Consider the following 15,000-nt stretch of genomic DNA (forward strand, 5'->3'; position numbering starts at 1 on the left):
ATCAGTGCCATTGTCAAGAAGACTGTAGTTTTGTTATCAGAGGAATGCACTGAGGTGGTACTTGTCATATTGGTGTAGTGGAGTTTCTTATTGTTATATATGTTATTGTTATTATTCCTTAGTATTTATTTTCATTCCTAATGGTTTTATTATCAGAGTATATCGGTATGTATTAGTGTGTGCCACACTGGTGCATTTGGGCTTCTGACACTCCTGATGAAGGGGATTAGGACTAAATGAACAAGTAGGCAGGGCCAGCAGTGGCAGAGGGCAGAGGGGAGGGGTCAGGGGTCAGGTCTTTGCCTGTGCTTGAGTCTTCAGTGCAACACTCACCTTTCACCTGTTAACATTTAACATGCTGGAGGTGATAAGGACTGATTATGTTTTTGTGGTGTGGTGTGTGTATATGTGTGCAAAAGGATGTGTGTGTGTGTGTGTGTGTGTGTATGTTTGCTGTCACGCCGCAAAAAAGGTCTCCACCTCACTCAGCGTGTGTGTGTGTGTGTGTGTGTGTGTGTGTGAGGAGAGTCTCACACTAACCTTCAGGAAGTGGATGCCTCCTTGGGTGACATCACCCAGCTTGGTTGTGGGCGGGTGAAACATAATTTTCCAAAGCATTTTAGTCTCGCTTGTTTCACCTCTCCTCTTGTCTCTCAACCTCTCCCCCCTCTCTCTCTTTCTCTTTCCCTCTCTCTCTGTCTTTCTCTCTCTCTCTGTCTCTCCCTCTCTCTGTCTCTTTTCCTCTCTCTATATCTCTGTCTCTCTCCCTCTCTCTGTCTCTCTCTCTCTGTCTCTCCCTCTCTCTATCTCTCTCCTCCTCCTCCACTGCCACCCCTTCTCTTTCTGCCTTTATCTACTTTGATGTGCCAGAATGAGTCAGCCCAGTGACTAAGAAGTCATGCTGCCACATTTTCCTCTCTTTCCCAACCCCCCATATGAGAATGTGACTTGGGGGGGGGGCACTCTGCCCCTCTCACCCCCTGCAGATACACCTCCTCATCTCCAGCACCTCATCTAGACAATCAGCCCCGAGGAGTGTGTGATTGTCATTTTAACTGTGCACTGAGGCAATTGAAAAGGATGTATGGACAAGGCAGAGTGGTAAAGGGGGAAAGGAATCCAACATTTTCTGACCTGATAGCGATTGACCCCACTATCCTCTACGCACGCACGCACACACACACACACACACACACACACACACATACACACACACCCTCACACACACACACACACACACACATTTAAATAGGTTGTGGCCTTGAGCTACACTGGTGTGTGTGTGTGTCACAGCTGATGGGCTCACTTCTGCCCTGAGCCCCCATTTCTCGGAGCCCCTCACTGGCTGTGTGTGTGAATCAGGTCTTAGACTGCTAGAGTGAGAGAGAGAGAGAGATAGAGACAGAGAGAAAGAGAGGGAGTAAGAGAGAGAGCAGAGCGGTGTGTGTATTTTAGGGGCTAAAAGAAGAGAGAAGTGAATGAGAGAGAGAAAGAGAGAGAGAAGGAATGCAGGAAAAGATGAGACAGAGGAAGACAGAAAAAAAAAGGAAAGAATGTAGCTCGAACCTCCCACTAGGCACAGAGAGCAGACTGTTCTCCGGCTGGCCCTCGCTGGTGTTTCTCTTCTCTTATTGGAGATATGCTGTGTGTGGGTGGTGTGTCTTGCAGTGCAAATTGAAACTGCCAAGTGGCGTGGCTGCCGCTAATTGCTGCGTGCAGAGTGTGGTGTTCATTGGGCTCCATCGTTGTGTAGCTGTCTTCGTGGCTGATGTTTTTTTGTTTTTTTTCCCAGCAGCCTCTTAGGCCTGGACGCCTGACTTAACTGGCAGTTACCTCTCTGAGCGGAGCTGAGCTTTACCTCAAGCAGGGGATGAAATACACCTCCTTGACCCAGTTTAATGGTTCCTTTTCTTCAAAATGCCAAGAAACAGATGCTCTGTGTGTGTGTGTGTGTGTGTGTGTGTGTGTGTGTGTGTGTGTGTGTGTGTGTGTGTGTGTGTGTGTGTGTGTGTGTGTGTGTGTGTACCTGTGTGTGTGAGACATGTCAGTTTTTCCAACTCGAAATGATTCAACATGTCTCCTCTCACGCTCCTTTCTCTGTTGGCCCGGCTCAGAGTTTCCAGAGTGTGGCGGGTGCCAGTGCCTCTCTCCCTGCTCAGGCCTGTTTGGGCCAGAACACTGCGATTTCACACTCTGTCGTTCCCCCTTACAGAAGACCAGTGACTCAGGTCTGCCTCAGGTCCCTCTAACCCTTGGGCTCTCTCCCTTTCTCTCCTTTTCTCTCCCTTTCTCTCCTTCTCTCTGTCTCTCTCTCCCACCCTTTCTCTCTCTCTCTCTCTGTGAATCCTTTTATTCCGCACCTCTCTCTGGGATTGCTTGAATTTTCTCTCTGAGACCAGGTGCCTATTCCCTTTCCCTTGGTCCTCTTCTCTCTCCTCTCTTCTCCTCTCCTCTCCCTCTCCTCTCGCTCTCTTTCCTCTCTTCTCCCACTCTCTCCTGTCCTCTCCTCTTCCCTCTCTCTCACTTCCCCAGTCGCCTCTATAAATAGTGCGAGGAGGCCGATGCGGTGCATTATAATATCCTTCTTTAATACGGGCCAAAAGGGTCGAGTAGGGGGAGCTGAAGTGTGATGGTGGTCAAAGAATTCACAGCTGTGAAAAACATATATACAGAGACGTAGAAAAGGAGGAGAAAAAGAGAGAGAGGCAAGGGAGAGAGAGGGAGAGCGAAGAGAAAGAGGGGGTAGAGGAGAAAAGGAGAGAAGGAGAGTGATAAAGGGAGGGAGAACTAAAAGAAGGAAGAGAGAGAGACAGTGCTTAAGAGGGAAGGAGAGAGAGAAGGGAGAGCGAAAGAGAGGAAGAGAGAAGACGTGTGTGTAGTTCATGCATGTCTGGTTTGTATTACTGGTTGTAAACACTCGAGCGGTCTGCTGGTGTGTGTGTTCAGTGCGTTGAGCTCCGCTCAAGAGAGACGGCGTTAAGCTCGCGGAGCGGTATTTCCTGTTTTAGCCCAGGCTGATGCGCCATCCACGGCTCCAAAGTATGTGAAATGTGAGCCGTCGTCATGGAGACGGCAAGCCCCGGCCGGAGCGGCGAGGAAGGAAACGGCATCGAGATGCCTTCAGAGGAGGGGGGTAGACGGGGGGCATGGAGGGGGGCGAGACCAACAATGAAGGCTTCTTCTCTCCACAGACAACTTCAATTATTCATACACCTCAAAAGCAGAAGAGTGGGGACATTTTGTGCTCTTTAAGGCACTTTTGTTTGGGGGGAGCGGGCTGTGGAAAGAGGTTTTGACAACTGCTTTGTGTATGTGTGTGTGTGTGTGTGTGTGTGTGTGTGTGTGTGTGTGTGTGTGTGTGTGCAGGCCACTCTTTAAGGCATCTTAAATGATCCAGGTAGAAGAGTGGGCAGTCTGTCTGTCAGACAAAGAGAGAGAGGGAGAGAAAGAAGGACAGAAAAAGAGAGAGAGGGAGAGGGAAAAGACACTACTGGTGCTTTAAGTTTTATCCACGCATGAGGAGGTTATTAGATGTCCCTGAAATAACTTGGACACAAGTAGAGCTTTTGCCGCAGACACTGGAGTGGCTTACAGTGTGGACCAAAGCTTCAAAGCCACTCACAAGTATGGTGTATAACGTTTGAATGGTTCTCAACATAGACATAGACATGCCTTATAATATAACACCTATAAGTCTAACATAGAATATAGTCAGACAGTAGCATATAATGTGATAGACCCAAGCACAATTTATACTGTAATTACTAATCTAAGTTTATAGAGTAGACGCAGACATACCTTCTAACTTATAATTATTAAGCTTAGTTCATAGAGTAGACACAAACATACCTTATAACTTGGAAACTTGGCTTGGACAATTCAGACACCAGCATACCACAAGTTTAGTGTATAATGCAGGCACAGCATGGCTCATAGTTTGGTCATGGGTCTGTCATATAACTCAGACATCCATGTGGCTTACAGCTCAGAGAGAAGCTCGGCTAGGCTAACTCTATGGACGGCTGTTACATTCCAAGCATCCACTGCTGTTTTTCCGCATATTGGTCTGTGCGTGATGTGGAGACATTGGATTGCTGTTCAGACACGTTTACCCTTTTGGCTGTGGTTGTTTCTATGTCTTTGATGTACTCAGAAAGCAGCCCCCTCCTTCCTCTCTTCCTCTCTCCCTCTCTCTCTCTTTCTCTCCCTCTCCCTGTCACTCTCTCTTTCTTTCCTCCTCAAAGAGCAACTATTTAAATAACGGCGTGGACACTGCTGTTCGTGAGCTGCTGGTTTTTGCACGCTTCGCTGGCGTGCATCAACTCTCAGCTAGGAGCGAAAACAACACAACTCCCCCTTGCGTCGCACCACCGCGAAACTTAACATATCACATCAGCACACACGCACACACACACACACACACACACACACTCACCTCAGTGGCTGAATTATAATCAGTATTTAGTCTGTTTACTAGGGATGTGGTAAACGGTGGAGTAGGGGTCGCAGTGTGTGTGTGTGTGTGTGTGTGTGTGTGTCTGTGTGTGTGTGTGTGTGTGTGTGTGTGTGTTGATGTGTATATGCATACGTGCACATGTGAGTGTGTCTGTGTGTGTGTGTGTGTGTGTGTGTGTGTGTTTGTGTAGTGGCGAAGTGGTCGAGACTAAAAATCGATCGTTGGCCTACTGTAACGTTGATGAACAGCATGTAACATAGCTGTATTGTTTCAGCAGGTGGTGCGTGCCCCAACTAAAAACAAACAGACCCCAAACCCAAACCCATCCATTTCTAACCGCCCTGAACTGACACAGACTTTATCCCTATCGCTATGCAGCGTATGATGAGATTAGCCCATCTTTCTGAGACTACTGTTGGTTAGTCTGCTACTGTGTTTGTGCTTGTACTGGTGGGCTAGACCAATTCCGTATTATTTACAGAAAGTGACTGCGCCAGTGAAGACAGCCTGCTAGCTCAGCTCGCTATTTTGGGTTTGTATTGTTATTTTTAGGGCTAGCCTCCCACCAGTCATTGTTTTGAGTCTGTACTGTAGAATAGCTCTGCTCATTGTTTTGTAATTTGTGCTGTTGTACTGAGGGCTAGGCTAGCCCAGCTTAGTGCTTTAAGTTTGAAGTGTTGCACTGAGGGCCTCGGCTAGCCCAGCTAATTGTTTTGTGTTTGTGCTGTGGTACTGGCGGCTAGGCTAGTCCAGTTCAGTGTAGTGTGCTGAATGCGAGTGAGCAGCAACTTTAGGGGCACCTGAGGGAAATCACAGCCCTCCCTTCTGAACGAGAGCGGCATCTGCATACCAACAGGGTCACGTGACCCGACTCCGCAGCTGGACTGAACGAGCATCACACACATCGCACACACTCCTCACAGTCACACAGCAAAGACCAAAGCCTCTCCTGGTCTCTCATGACAGGCTGGTGAGAGAATCGTATGAGGATTCTGGCAGTTTGTTTAGATATGAGATATTTATTTTTCAGATGTACATGGTAGAGATATGGCATGTTAGCATGTATTTTTATGCGTCATTGTAGATGTGAAATGTTTGTCTGTTCCTGTATCCTGTCTGTGACATGTAGCCTACAATCATGGAATTGTGTGTCTGATGTACTTTCATAGACAGACTATCTCCCACTGTCTCCCTCTTTTCTCTGCCTATCTCTCTCCCTCTTCCTCTCTCTTTTATTCCCTCTTTCTATCGCCCTGTCTCTCTCTCTCTCTCTCTCTCTCTCTCTCTCTCTCTCTCTCTCTCTCTCTCTTTGTTCCCTTCTCTCTATATATCTATCTTTGGCTCCACTAGAATGGCCACAGAGCAGTGGATTCAGCAGCTTGGCTTCGCTTGCTCGCCGAGTGTATTTTGGGAAAGCATTTCATGTGATTAACTACACAGTTAAACAGTGTTGTTGTTCGCAAACAACTCAATCCCCATCCACATCATTATAAAAATGCCAATTGACCTTTCGCAGCTTTTTTCCCTCTCTGAAATGTGCCTGGACCGCAGCTTTACCTGGCTTCTTAACTGGGTCGTCAGATGGTGCCGTTGCCCTGCCTGTTAGTCTAACTATATCTTTTTATTTTCACTCTCTACTAATAACAAATCCATAAAATTTTATCACTATACTATCTTCACGTTATTACTAGGGGTGTAAATCTCTCATGACAAAGACGATCCGATTCGTATCTCGATACATGGGCACGATACAATACAAGAAAAGATGCATGTTGATAAAAACGATTCAGTACGATGCCATACGATGCGATGCGATGTGATGCAGTTCAATAATTGAAAACACTGAGTTGTGAGGAAACAATGGACCTCATTCTCGAACATTTTCTTAAGTGTCTTAGTAAATATCTTCTTACCAACCTCAGAAAAGATCGCTGGATTTATGAACGCCTGGAAATGTGTTCTTAATTGAAAGCGCTTTCTCATGCACCTGAACTTGCATACAGAAACGCCCCGCCAGCTCCTTATAAGAGCATGCTATTGAAACATGTGCACACTCCACAGGCAACGCGAAAGCAACTTCAGAGACTGATCAAAATCATTTCAAAGCAAGCACCAGTAAACCCAGACCTAATTTCACCAGGGAAGAGGTGGAGGTTGTTGCAGAATGTAGATGTGTCCATTCTATTCCACTATGTCTATATCCACGTGATTGAGTTTAGTGCTTAATTATTTATTCACTGCCATTTGCAGTGTTCATATTGTGCTTATTTATTTATTCACTGCCATTTGCAGTGTTCATATTGTAACAAATCACGGAAGTGCAGAATATTTGTTATGGCTTTTTATTAAACACTAAAAACAACTCAATGTCGAAATGGCACGGGCTTTATGCCCTGGTACAAGTTATCACGAACAGACTGTGCTACAGTCACACAACTCTGTCCCAACACAGAACAACGACATGCAATTAGAACAGTAGGCTAAGGAACATTGTTAGGGAACATCGAGAAAAGTATGCGCCCGCCGCACGGCATTATGGGGCGACTATGCCGGCACGTTACAATAAAGTGCTTTTATTTATGTTAGGACATCATGATGGCTTGGTCTCGGAATCATGACTATAAATGTTAAACATAATTGTTAATGATACAAATATTCTCCTATTTATTATTATTATTATAATTATTTAAATCCGAGGATGTCTTTAGAAACACGCAATCAACAATGATTTATCTTCCTTGGCTAAAGTAGCTAGCATAGCATAGGCCATTGAAATGGATAGGGTAGCTAGCATAGCATTGGCCATTGAAATCATAGACATAGTATACATGTCTATTGAAATGACTAGCGTAGCTAGTTGTAATCTGTCATTCTCTGGTCTTGGCGTTATTTGTGAGAATACAGCCTGATTGGTTTATGCTATGCGGGCTTTGGCCAATGACAGGCTGTCATTGTTCTGACCGAGATCAAATGCAACAGGTCAGTGAGTGTTTTGTGTTTTGCGTAGCAAAAAAACGGAGAGACAAACGCTTGTGAACCGATTCATAACTTTTAAATCGGGCAAAGACCGATTCATGTCATTTTAATACCGATACGAGACTTCACGCATCGATGTAGTCGTATCTTACACGCTAAAAACGGATATCGATACGTATCGGTTAATCTTTACACCCCTAGTTATTACAATAATGATAATTAATTGACATGTTGGCTGTTGAGTCAGCATGTTCGATCTCATCACTAGATTGTGAGGAAAAGCTCAGTGTTATCTTCAGTTATCAACAGCTCCCTTGTTTTATGTGCAGGCTAATCCTCAGAGTGATTCATTTCCTCTGAGAGTGGATATCGTTTAACTCCCATGACTAACACACCTAAGTGTTTATTTGCATGACTACCTGTGATGCTCCTGCCTCTGCCTTTTAATGGACTTAAACGTGGGCCACTGATGATGTGTGTTCGACAGAAAGTGTTGCGGTGCTTTCTTTTCTTTTTCTGCTCCGCTCAATGTGCACTAAACACTCATCAAATGCGGGCTGTTCTGATGAAAGCCAGATTCCAGCTCTATGAATAACAGATACCCTCAAACACCATTTATCATCAGAGAAGCACATTTGCATGTGTGTCTGAAATCAAAGGTAAGCTCTCTTCAGGTGCTTTAAAACTTCTACTAGAAACTAGCTGTGAGTACTTTAACTCATGCCAACAACTACACAGTGTGTGTGTGTGTGTTTGTGCGTGTGTGTGTGTGTGTGTGTGTGTTTGTGCGTACGTGCGTACGTGTGTTTGTGTGTGTGTGTGTGTGTGCGTGTGTGTGTGTATATGGAGGGGGTGCACAGGAGAGTATGGAGAAACAGAGGAACCGGAGGTGGAGAATGTTGACTGCGATCTAAAAAAAATGAAAGAATGATAAATGTGTTGTCCTTTCTGCAGCTGTTTCACATTGCGAGGCAGAACAGGAAAGAGGGTTTCATAACAGTGATACCTGCACCGTTTGCCTTTTAATTACCCTTGCACACAGACACCCTGTGAAAGGAGAAGGGAGGTGTGTGTGGGGGGGACAGAGGAAGCTGTTGGCACTCAGTAAAGGCTCTGCTGTCTCAGGCCCCCCTCCCTCCTCCCCCCTCTCTCTCCCTGGCGGGATGTAGAATGTGCTCGGTGTCGTGGTCGCCATGGCAACCCTGTAAATAGCATTGAGGGGGGTGGGGGGGTCGCACACGCAAGGTCTCTCCTGTAAGGAGGTCACATGTCACTTGGTCTCTGTGTGTTGTTCACTGTGTCTCCGTGCATTCGCCAGGCTAAGCCAGCTCTGCTTTCCTCTCCTCTGCTCTGCTCTTCTCTTCCCCGTCCTGTTCCACGGAGACTCGAACATTCCAAGATTCCTCTGTGTGTGTGTGTGTGTGTGTGTGTGTGTGTGTGTGTGTGTGTGTGTGTGTGTGTGTGTGTGTGTGCAGTGTTCTGAAGCACGATTCAGTGTTCTAAAAAGTTGCCTTGAGCCTGGAGCTTCTATACTGGTAACGCTATCCCAATGGAACCAAGTGATCTTTGCTCGGAAAAATCTGCATTTGGTTCTGTCAAGACAAGAGAGCTTTTCTCCGGCTTTTCTCCTCACATTGAGGCCTGACCGAGAAACTGATGTCTTTTGTAGAAGACTGAAAGGAGGCTGGGGAGGGAAAGAGAGAGGGGCTGGGGAAAGTTTGTTAATCTGCAAAGCATGTCTCCGACAGACGATCCCGTCGCAACGTGACGCACACCCGCAATCCATCATCAGAGGCGAGCAGTTTCATCGCCATTGTGTGTGAGAAATGTTTCGAGCGAGAGCGTCTGTGGGCACTAAATTTCTCGCCTCTCAGCCGGCAGGCTGCGGCGGCATCAGTTGGCCGCGCCGCGTTTAATTCCATCTAATGTTGTCATTCATCACACACACATATTTGTACCCAAACCAATTCCCTCAGATCCAATCCAGCGCTGATAGCTCCTGTGGGAAGGACATTACGCTAAATGCATGGGCTTTATTTGCAGAGCAGCAGGTGCCAAAGTGTGCAGACAACTGGGGATCTGTCATGTGGACATTTCGTGTGCCTGTCTCCATTTTGTGTCCTCTGTTGCCTCACTTGTGCTGGAGTCTGAGTGCAGCTGCAGAGCGAGAATGTTTCCATGGAGCCACCATGATGAAGGATTACTGTCTTACCTCTCATGGAAATGTACCGTCATAGATGGTGATGATGGCGATGGATTCTCATAGGATTACTTAATGGGCACAGACAGAGCTTTGGCCTGTGATTAAAATGCTGTTAGTTGGAGCTGAAAGGAAAAATGTGTATGTGTGTGTGTGTGTGTATGTGTGTGTGTGTGTGTGTGTGTGTGTGTGTGTGTGTGTGTGTGTGTGTGTGTGTGTGTGTGTCTGCTTGCACGTGTGGGTGTGTGTGTGTGTGTGTATGTGTGTGTGTGTCCGTGTGTATGTGTGTGTGTGTGCGTGTGCGTGTGTGTGTGCATGTACATGTGTGTGTGCGTGTATGTGTGTGCGTGGACGTGTGTGTGTGTGTGTGTGTGTTTGTTTGTGTGTGTGTGTGTGTACATGTGTGTGTGTGTGTGTGTATACATGTTTCTATGTGTATATATGTGTGTGTGTGTCTGTGTGTCTGTGTGTCTGTGTGTGCGTGTAGTTGTGTAGGTGTATGTGTGTGTGTGTGTGTGTGTGTGTGTTTGCATGCACATGTGTGTGTGTGTGTGTGTATTTTTGTGCGTGTACGTGTGTCTGTGTGTGTGTGTGTGTGTGTGTGTGTGTGTGTGTGTGTGTACATGTACATGTGTGTGTGTGTGTGTGTGTGTGTACATGTACGTGTGTGTGTGTGTGTGTGCTCGTGTCACCCATGCAGCACTGGTGATGCGGGTGATAACTCTCTGTCTTTATCGCTGCGTTGAGCCAGAGCTCATCTGGATTCTCCCAATGCCTACCCAGCAGCCCCCCTTTCGTCAGGGCGATGTGATATTTATGGTGTCGTGGGAAGCCCAGTCACCCAAGGCTCCCCCGGCAACGAGACGACACACGCCACACGCTGACTCTCCCAGCCAGCGGCTTCCCAAATGGGATCATTAAAAGTAGCTTCAGCCTCCAAACTGGGCTTACAGAAAATGTGGAGAGCAATCATTTATTTTTCAGTTTGGGATTATACGATGGTTTTCATCTCGCCGGTCATGATTTGTGTTGCCTCTGCTCATCCAAGATGTTGTTGCTTTCACTTTCATTTTGCTTTCGTCTAAACAGCCCTGCATGGCCCATGTGTATCCATCACATTGCGAGTAAACACACACGGTTACCCAGCAACAGCCTGACTGCCTGCCCTAGTTTTAAAGCTCTATTCAAAGCGTGTTTGCCTAACAGTACGCAGTCTTTTCCCTCTCCTATTAGCAAAAGTCACTGATTGGATGCTGCAGAAAGTCAGTACAACTGATTATTCAACCAGCAATCTCACTGGGGGAAAAGTGTTATAGTATTGTTGTTGACTGTTTGCATAGGGGATACAATTTGGATTTCTTACACAGTGTGTCTATGAAATGTGAAGGCATTGTCTATATAAATATAACTTACTATACTTCTCTGAAAAAGTGGAATTAAAATGTCTAAAAGTTGTAAATCCAACAGTCAAAAGCAAACCAAGTATAAAAAAGCACACACGCACACACACACACACACACACTGAAAACACACATGCGCACACACACACACACACATTGAACACACACACGCACACACATTGAACACATACACACACACATGCAAAAACACACACACACACAAACACACTCACACACTGAAGCATGAACCCCACACATAAACACAAACCACACACACATACACACACACACACACACACACGCACACGACTGGTTCAGAGCCAAGGAGTTGCTCCCAAGGCTAAAGGCTGCCTGACCGGGCTGAGCCTCTGACCAAACAGGGCCCGTCCACATGCCCTGACAGCGACCCCTGACCCCTCCTGATGGAGTGAAGCGTGTCTGACCCCGCAAAGAGCTCTTCAGCAGCAGAGAGAGAGGGAGAGAGGACCACGGGTCTGAGGCGGAGTCTCTGGCCCATTCTCTCCAAACGGGGGGGGGGGGGGGGGGGGGGGGGGGGGTTGGGGGGGGGGGGGGGGGGGTTAGGGGGTGCGCTGCTTGTCTTTTGTTAAGGAAGAGACGCGGGCCTCTGCAGAAGCAGCCAGGCGTATCATGGGCCCGAATGTACAAATGACAGGCCCTCCAGCCCTGAGCCTTTATTGTGTGAAACACAAAAGGCCAAGAGCCCTCGCGGAGTGGAGCGGAGCACTTCAGCTCTTCAGTCAAGAGAGCCGGCCTGTGTGAGAGAGACGTCTGTAAGAGCAGCACTCTCGTCTTACTCGCAGACCCTTCACCACAGAAAGCAAAGGAACTCCTGCACTATTAACACTTCTGTTTTTTTCTCTCTTCTCTCTTCTCTCTTCGTCTTGAGTCACCAGCATTTTCTGTTTGATTTAAGAAAAGCAAAATGGCATGGCAAGCAGTGGGCGCGGTGAAAAAGTGGGCTCCTTCTGAATGTCATGTAATGTTCGCTGACATTTTGTCATGTCAGGGGCCTAATTACGTATAGATGAGTTAAAGCTGAGGGGAATTACTGGCCTCCCTCCCATGTGCACACATCCCGTTGTGCCTGTTCCCCCCTGGTGGCCAAACAAGAGAATGACACCTTTCACAAACCTGGAAGTTACTGTTCATCAAACTAGGGGAGCTGAAAAAGGCTGTCTTGTTGTCATTAGGCAGACGTGATTTGTGGTTAAATTGGATATTAGCTGATGTGAGTATGGTATTTAGAGGTTGGCTGATGCTTCTGACAGAAGATTCGGAGCAGGAATTCTTAGAGCTTTTTGGAGATGGCTGATGAGAGACAGCTTAATGATGAACGCCTGCGAGATGAGCGGAGAGACGGAGAGAGATATGAACAGAGGCTTGAAAAACAAGAGACAGAGAGAGACAGAGAGAGACAGAGAGAGACAGAGAGACAGAGAGAGAGAGAGAGAGAGAGAGAGAGAGACAGAGGCTACACATAGAGACAGAGGCAGTGAGTAAATTAGTCAGTGTGAGTGAGTGAGTGGTCAAGTTAGTATGTGAGTGAGAGTGAATTGGAATAACTGAATATGAGAGACTGTATTATGGTGTGATTGAGTGAGTGAATTGAGTGTGAATAACTGACCAATTGAGTTACTGTCTGACTGAGTTAGTCAGTTAGTGAGTGAGCCAGCAAGTAACTTAGTGAATGTGTAGAGTACATTTGAGTGAGCAAGTGTTGTGTGCAAGTGAATTTGAGTGAGTTAGTGTGTGTGTTCGACTGAATTTGAGTGAGTGAGTTAGTGTGTGTGTGTGAGTGAATTTGAGTTAGTGAGTTAGTGTGTGTTCGAGTGAATTTGAGTGAGTGAGTTAGTATGTGTGTTCTAGTGAATTTGAGCGAGTGAGTTAGTGTGTGTGTGTGACCTAGAGAGCGAGTGCAGGGGGTTTTAGGCATCCGGGCTGCTGTTGCTGCAGTTGTGCTGATTGGTTTGGTGCAGATCCTCTGTGGAGGGCCATCTGCCTCCGGACATTAATACGCCAGAGAGGAGACGAAGCAGCAGCGCATCACCCCCTTCCAAACACACCCTCTGAGATTACAGCACCCGTACCCTTTCCCATGATTCTGTGTGTGTGTGTGCTCGTGTGTGTGTGTGCGCGTGTGTGTGTGCTCGTGTGCGTGTGTGCGCGTGTGCGTGTGCGTGTGCGTGTGCGTGTGCGTGTGTGTGTGTGTGTGAGTGTGCGTGACTGAGTGCAACACTGCTTTCATCTGGGTAGAGGGGGTTGTTGAGGGATCACCCGTCAGTGATGGTCTAATACAACAGTGTGGCACTGCCCTTAATACTAATACTGTCTCTCTACCACCCAAGAAGGCGACGCTGCCCCCTCCTGCGTCCTGGACTCCCCTTCCTCCCGTCCCTTTCTGCCTGCAGTGGAGGATTTCCAAAGCTTGGCTATTAATGTTGCATTGCTCTTTACTCTAACTAATGCTTTTACCGCGTGCTTTATTATTGTGCTTTAAAGTGCACTTATTTAGCCATAACGAGGGATATATCCCTTCCGGGCAATAGAGGACTCAATAGCGCCCTGATGCACTGGCGCTGGCTGAATGCAACACTCTCTCTCTTTCTTTCTTTCCGTCTGTGCGCCCGTTGGTGCTTGTGAAGCCTGGATGGATGGTTCGACATGGAACAGACACAATGGAGGAAGCTCGTTAGCCTTTGAGATTGCTAGCCCATCCACGTTAATTGGGAGAGGGGGCCGCGTCTCCGAATCAGTTCACATTGTCCACTCAGCTCGAGCGGGGGGAAAGGGTGGCTGGGAAGGACACCCGTTTGTCCGAAGGCATCTCTTCACCTTATACGGTTTTTCTTTCGGGGGTGGGGTGGGGGGGGGGGGGGGGCGGACTTATCTTGGCTGCTAGAGGCAAGAGGAGAAAAAGCAGGGGAAATAGTGGCAACCCAGATGTTCCGTTTCGGGTCGCAATCATTCTATTTGCTGTCGCAGAGATGTATACTGTTACTATGGCACAGGGGGGAGGGTTGCCAAGGCAACAATGCTATTGCTTAATGGGCAGAAACAGTGCACAGAATTGCGAACGGAGGAAATTTCCCCCCATTCTTTGGGCCATCTGTTCCGAATCAGAGCAGCCTTCTTTCTGATCAGGAATGTTTACTGACCGGACAGAGAGAAAGAGAGAGAGAGAGAGGTGCCATGAATTATTTTTGAAGATGTGCTTCATCTGTAGGTTTGCGCTCGTTAACAAAATAAATGAGGTTTTTCCCCCGAAAGTGCCGAAACTAACTGGCATCTGAGATGAACCAGCTGCCAGATGTCCACTTTTAGCAGGGCAGTCCTACCTGACCCCCCAAATCTGTATCAATTAACCAGCTCATGCCAGACCCCTCCACCCTGGCCCCCCTCCCCCCCACCTCAACACTCCTCAGCGCTCCTCCACCTGGTCCCTCAGTCTGTGAGCCAACCCCGTTCCAGAGCACCCCCTAACTTAACCAACTCGGCCTCTCCCCTTGACTTCCATAGATCCAGACATTGATGCTGCTACGGCCATGATGCTTTTGAATTGCCCAGGCCTCCCCTTCTCTTGTGAGTATATGCGTGTGTGTGTCTGTGAGGCACTCAGACGGGGCTGCTCCTCAGGCAGGCCATTTTGGGAAGACGCTTCCCTGAGCAGCTGAGAGACTAACAATCCAGCACCGACATGAAATAATCAAATAAACACAGACGTCATGATCAATAAACCCTTCATCTGGAATCAGCACAAACGATCTGCTTTGCTTCTTCCTCTCTTAGATCTCTCTCCCTCTTCCTCTCCCTCTTCCTCTCTCTCTCTCTCTCTCTCTCTCTCTTTCTCTCTGTCTTTCCCTTTCTTACTGTCGTCCTCACAACAACAAAACACAGGATCTTTCTGAAAACATTTTTTTGGCAATATTCTTTACTTCTACTCCTTTTGC

General features: G+C 47.3%; 1 protein-coding gene across 5 annotated transcripts in view; it reads left to right on the plus strand.

The window, feature by feature from the left end:
• foxn3 (forkhead box N3) overlaps positions 1 to 15,000 on the plus strand; it is an 88,725-nt gene that overhangs the window by 65,988 nt on the left and 7,737 nt on the right. The gene's annotated exons all lie outside the window — the stretch shown is intronic.

The sequence above is a fragment of the Clupea harengus genome, chromosome 14 (assembly GCF_900700415.2).
Source record: "Clupea harengus chromosome 14, Ch_v2.0.2, whole genome shotgun sequence".
NCBI lineage: Eukaryota > Metazoa > Chordata > Actinopteri > Clupeiformes > Clupeidae > Clupea > Clupea harengus.